The 6,566-nt window shown below is 47.8% G+C and overlaps 1 pseudogene; it reads right to left on the minus strand.

The window, feature by feature from the left end:
• Nucleotides 1-942: 942 nt before the first annotated feature.
• LOC149128736 (uncharacterized) lies at nucleotides 943-6,307 on the minus strand (annotated as a pseudogene).
• Between the last annotated feature and the right edge of the window lie 259 nt (nucleotides 6,308-6,566).

The following is a 6,566-nucleotide window of genomic DNA, read 5'->3' on the forward strand; positions in this document are numbered from 1 at the left end:
GCAATGATTAGGACAAATAAAGTTAGAAATATTATGTGGTTTTTGAGAGTCTTAGCTTGAGCAGATTTTGGGTGCGCTGTAGTTTCCATCTGGTCGGCTCACTCGGTGCTCCGTCAGCAGCCAGTGGTGCTCACTTGATGTGGGACACGTGGATCCAGGCAGTGACTCCGTCTACCTTCAGGGCCGTCGGAGTGGTCAGCAGTACAGTGTAGGGGGCCCTTCCAGCGGGGCTGGAGAGTCTTAGGCTGGTGTCTCCGAATGTAGACAGAGTCCTCGATCTGACGTGTTCCCGGTCCAGTAGGCCGCAGCCAAGGGCTTCCAAATTTGGTTCTGTACAATCTGGAGCGCCTTCAGTCATGCCTGCAAGTTAGGTGTGTTAGTAAAGGGATCAAATGCAGGATCAAGCACATTTGCGGCAGGAGGGAGTCCTCCATACAGTATTTTATACGGGGTTAGTCCATGGTCCAAAGGGGTGTTCCGGACCCAGAACAGAACCATGGGGAGGAGTTAGACCCAGTCTCTAGTGCCAGTCTCTATAGCTATTTTAGTTAAGGTCTCTTTAATTGTTCTATTCATCCACTCTACCTGTCCTGAACTTTGGAGCCTGTAAGCACAATGTAATTTCCAATTTATCCCCAGTGTTTTTGGCCACCAGCTGACTTACCTGGGAGACGAAGGCAGGCCCATTATCAGACCCAATTACCTGAGGGAGACCAAATCGCGGGAAGATGTCCTCGATGATTTTTTTGACAACCACTTGAGCGGTTTCTCGTTTGGTGGGGAAGTCTTCCATCCACCCAGACAAGGTGTCTATAAAAACTAGGAGATACTTGTTACCATATTTTCCTGGCTTATCCTTGGTGAAGTCTACCTCCCAATTGACTCCGGGTCGATTTCCCTGGAACCTTGTTCCTTCTGGCAGCTTGAGGCGCCCCCACTTTTGAAAGCAAATCCCGGCCCAATAGGGGGTATGGGCAATCCGGCACCAGTAGGAACGAGTGAGTCACCTGTCCGGTGTTCAAATGGACCTTTCGTTCAGTTGTCCACCTGTACAATTTTCCCCCAGTAGCTCCCTGGACCCAAGAAGTTTTAGAACTCAGAGGCCCCCTGGCCTCGGTCAGCACCGAATGTTGTGCTCCTGTATCTACCAGGAAGGTCACCGGGTGCCCCCCTACGTCAAGAGTTACCCTGGGCTCGGGGGGGGGGGGGCTCCTGGCCCTGACTTTCCTAGTTGTCTTCCCCCAAGGGCAGGACTGGAACTGTCTTTTTCTTAGTTTCCTGAGACAGCTTAGGGCATTCCTTAACCCAGTGTCCCTTTTCTTTGCAGTAGGCACATTGGTCTCATTCTACTCGGGGCCTTCTCTTGTCTCCCAGGGTCTTATTCTGTCCTGGCCTACCTTGCCCTGCACCCTGCACTACCGTGGCCAAAATTTTGGTTAATTCTCGATTCCGCTTTTTGTCCCAGATGTCCTCCCTCCGCTCTTGCTCTTTGCGTAATCTTTCTTCCTTTTCCTCCTGTGTTTCCCTTTTATTGAAAATTTTATCTGCCTCCTTTAGTAGGTCCTGTAATGTATACTGTTGCAGCCCGTCCAGTCGTTGTAATTTGTTTTGGATATCGGGAGCCAACTGTCCAATAAACGACATAATTACATCCAACTGGCGTTCAGCGGCCAAAGGGTCAAAAGGGGTATACATGCGATAACCTTCCATTAAACATTCTAAGAACCCTGCCGGCGTCTCTTCCTGACCCTGGATAATCGCACGTACCTTGGCCAAATTGGTGGGGCGCTTCCCTGCCCCTTTGAGACCCACTAACAGAGTCTGGCGATAGACACGGAGTCGCTCCCTACAGGCCACGGTGTTGTAGTCCCACTCCGGGGGAGTCAGAGGGAAGACGTCCTCGATCTCGTTAGGCAGTTGGGTTGGCCTGCCATCTGCTCCCAGCACATTTTTACGAGCCTCTAATATGACTCGCTGTTTTTCCTCCGTGGTGAGGAGGGCCTGTAAAAGTTGCTGACAATCATCCCAAGTGGGTTGGTGAGTGAGTAGAATCCGGTCAAAGCTTGGGGGTCTTGGGAAAAGGAGGGATTGTGGGTCTTCCAGTTGTATAGGTCGGAGGCGGAGAGCGGCCAATACTGAATCTGGCCGGCCACCGACCTTAAAGGAAATGCTTGAGAGGACCAGACACCCTCCGGGCCACCGGCACGTTCCCTCCGCAGCCGCAGGCGAAGAGGGTGGGGAGGAGGCAGGCTCTAACCCTCCCATTTCGGTGGAGTCGGGGGAGGATGGCTCAGGGTCCTGGGGTTCCTGAACCAATTGTGGTGGGACCTGAGGAGGGTACGGAGGAGGAGGGTCTAGAAGTAGAAGATTTTCCTGAGTGTCTGGGAGAACTGGTGGAGTTTTAGGCATAGGCTTAGGTGGTTCATTCAGGGGAAGAAGGGAAGAAAAAGTGAGCGGCGCCAAAGGTAAGGGCACGAGTGGGGTTGAAGAAGGCCTGGGGCCAGGTTTCGGGGTCTGTGCCCCTAAAGAGGAAAGGAAAGGCTTAACCCATGTTGGGGGATCCCGGAAGAGACTCTCCCAGGTGACAATATAGGGCACTTGGTCCAGATGTCCATGTGGTCCCAGTTGGAAAACCTTCTCTTTGACCTGTAAAATAATAGTAAGGTTAAAAGTGCCATCCTGCAGCCATCCGACCTCAAGGGAGGGCCACTCAGAGGTACAGAAAGCCAGCCACTTTTTCTTGCACACTTCCACTGACTGGTTATGTGCCCATTTCGTGACCTCTTTCCAATGTCCTAAAGTCAGACTTAAAGGAGTAGTTAGTTGTTGACCCATGGGTAAAACAATTGAATTGACAACGTACAGGACACCGACTAGACAGACGAACAGAACAAACCACACAAGCTGCGCAGCAACTGATCGGCAACAAACCGAAAGTTCGAATTGAGAGGGGAGCGGCCGACCACGGCCAGGATTCCCGGAGAGGAGAGAGACCTGATCTCTCTCCCTCCCCGACAAAACTCTTGGAGCATCCTCCAGAGCAGGACCAGGGGTCTCAGGGCACGTCTGCCTCCCCCGCTGGCCCAAGCGAAACAAGCCCTGTACAGGTACAATTTTCCGAAACACCGAAGACATACACACACACAATAGCAACACGAAACGAAAACTGAGCTAGCTCTTACCTCCAACCGAACCTGGAATTGAGTCTGGGGGCGCACCAATCCTTGATGAGACCCCAAATGTTAGACCCTTGGAGTGAGGATGCTAACACATCGAGAGGCACACCCCAGAGACTCAGACTCCAGACCAGCTGGTGCAAAAGCAAGAGGATTTATTCGGCATCTGCGCAGATGGGCCTCCTGAACTCAGGAGTCCGGAGAGCACCCCCAGTACAAGCCACATGGTTTATATACCCGCAGTGACCAATCAAAAGCACTATAGTGTCCATGCACACAGCAGTCCAATCCGTGAGCTGATCATGTGAAAGGCATGTGTCTTCTATCCAATCAGCTACGGGATCACATGGGAGGCATGCACCTTGTTGCCATTTTGTTGTTTACTTCTTTAGTAGTTCCTTTCCCTGCCAGCGCCATCTTGTTCACCCTGAGGGGGGATGACGTCTCGCTCCCTTTGTTCCCCTTGTGGGAGAGTGGCGTCCCGCTTCCCACACCGTTACTTGAGTATTAGGAGGCATACAAACTGGGTTAGGTCTTAGCACAGCCAGGCACAAGTGTCGCATCTAGCTAAGAATAGGGTCCCTTATTTTATAGCTGCACCTCATTTAAGCTCTGGGGGAAAAAGTTTAGGGCTGTAATTTTAAACTTTAATTTTTATTTGGGGCAAAGGTGACTTCTTGTTTTTAATGGTATTGGCTTAGGTCACTCCATCTTGGTTTGAGTTTTAAGGTTCTTCAACAGGTCTGGGTTAGACTTTGGAACTGCACCAAACTCAACGTGAATACTGATAGGTCTCAGTTTTCTTGTCAAAGAAATGACACTATTCACACTTCCCCAACATGTTGGTGTGCAGATCAGCTGAGATACATTAGATAAGGATACCTAAAACCAACCCAGGCACACTAATCATCTAGGTTCCCTTCTGTCTTTATTTCCCCCAAAATTTGATCATCAACAGTTGTACCTTGAGCCACACATCATTCCCTGCTTCAGATTTTCAAGAGAAAAAAATAACTTGGATCCTGCTATCTCACAGAGCCTTCATTTGAGTAAAAGATATACACCCTTATAATGGATGCTTGATTGTTGTGTGGGGGTGAGAAAGGCTGGGTGTGTTGGGGAAATGGGACAGAGCTAATAAGTTCTATCTGTGATTTGACCTGCTCTCCACCTGCCTAGCTGCATATTCATGTCAATTTCCTCTCAGTTACCTAGGGCAAGAAATGAAGAGGAAAGATCTTTAATCATTTTTTTATTCTAATTGAAACATTTTCCTTGCAAGTGGAGAGAGAACAGGTGCCTAACGAGCCCACATGATGATTCACAAGGTAGTAGATATCGCCACAGATATAATTAAACTAGAAGATCAATGAAAATTCCCTTTTTGGACCACTGCCAGGGCGGCACAGACGAGAAGCCAGCAAGCTGTATTTATGCTCAGTGATATCCAGAAGTGTGTACTCACACAGGTGTGCCCCGCCGTAGCATCTCATGATAAATTCAACAGCCACAGACTCGCATATCCAGGATGGCTTATTTAGAAAAACACCTCTCTGTCTGTGTACAGTTAATGATCTTGGACTGCAAACATCATCTGTCAGCAAGGCAGACAATTGCTCAGTCTTATCTAGTCTCACTTCCCTTTTCTGTGTATTATGCTCTCCATTTTGGATACCTAACAAACAGCCACATAAATAAGGACCAGCCTGAGGATCAAGGCCTTGAAGAAGGGGAGAGAAAGGGAAGGAGGAAGAAATGGAAGCAGGGTGGGAGTCAGTGGGGGAATGAAGCATTGCAAATTGGTGCACTCTCCTTTGTAGCTGCAGAAAATTGCAATGCAGTACTCCAGGGTGCCTCACCTCTGAGTCTGAGGCTACTCACATTCTCTCAGCTTATAAATAATCCCATTCCCATCATGAGGGTCCAGGGTTCTTCTGGGAAAGGGGGCAAAGGAAGAGCTTAGGAGAGAGGATTAATATTGGAGACTGGCCACAAAGAAAATTTTGCAGAGCTGATAGAATTTTCATAGTGTTGTGGTCTTTGAAATTCCCTTGCAGAAATGAGATTAAAAACAAATAAACAAAAAAGCCAACCCACCCTGATCCTGATTTCAGTTGTTTTGTAACAAGACCATAACTCAGAAAGAATCCCTCCTAAATGTAGATAGCAAACACATGTGTGGTCAGTTCAACAAAGCAGGGGTGAATCAGAAAGCTAAATCTCACAGGAATAATAGAGCTTTGCACATATTTTATTTAAGAAAAGACGATGCAAGCTATAATCCATATATTGCCCACTCATAATTTGCTAAAGAAAATAAAAATATAGTAGTACAAAACAATATAGATTCCACTCTTAAAGCTAATTGTAGATCCATATTGTGTTTTTGTTGGGATAAACTGTAACAGTTTCAAAATCTCAACACCTTAATAGTAAAGTTTTTTCATTCACAGCAAGTCTGATCTGGACTTTCCCAGTAGAGCAAATCTTCAAGCAATGAATTCAGGGATCCAGGCTTCGGCCAGGGTAGGGCTTCACCATCTCAGGGACCTTCAGTGTCCTTTGGAGAAGGTTGATAATCGCATGGGACACTTAGGGCCAGGTCTGGCTGCAGCCCATGTTCCATGGTGTCATTTGAATACAAAGGTGATGGGGAGCTGTTCTCCTCCTGTGTGAGTACAGAACAAATTCAGCGCGTCGTCTTGGCTACACCCTCCAGTTTCCTGATGAGGACAGTGGGGCTTGGTGAATGGATCTGTTCTGTTCGGAGTGAATCAGTGGCAGAGGCAGAAGCAGAAATCCTGTCTCTTCCCTCCATCTCCTTTATTTTCCATCCCAGTGTTTCCTAGACTCTTTGCAGAGCGATAGCACAGCCTCCGGTTTCTGGAGAAAGACCCATAACCACGGGAAAGGACCTTCTCTGAGAATCCAGTGTCCACCTTTTGGGCACCTGTGAAAGGAAATATCTGGAGAAACTTAAAAGGTTACTTAATAGGTTTATTTATTTGTTTTCAAATGCTATCTCAGATGGTCATCCTGATTTCTGAAGAGGTTACACGCTCATCAATATTGGGGGCAGTCTCATCTATTTGATCTTTCATGACATCTACTAGCACAAGGCACGTGGTCATTGTTTCATGAGCAGCTGCTGCTAAGCATGCTAACAGAAGTCTTTAAAAGCTATCTATGGACAAACGCTAGAAAAAATGACCAATAACTTTCTAGAAAAAAGGGGGAGGGATAAGCAATGATTCCATGGTTTTGTCAATGTCAGGCATAGCTCTGAGTGCTCAGGAGATAGTGACGATGAAGAAAAGACAACTGTTGCGGGAATCTCAGCTGCTGCTTCCAGCCTGAACTCACAGCACTCTCATGCCCGATTCTGTGCAA

The sequence above is a fragment of the Oryctolagus cuniculus genome, chromosome 1, assembly GCF_051225735.1.
Source record: "Oryctolagus cuniculus isolate XC-2025 breed Fujian yellow rabbit chromosome 1, ASM5122573v1, whole genome shotgun sequence".
NCBI lineage: Eukaryota > Metazoa > Chordata > Mammalia > Lagomorpha > Leporidae > Oryctolagus > Oryctolagus cuniculus.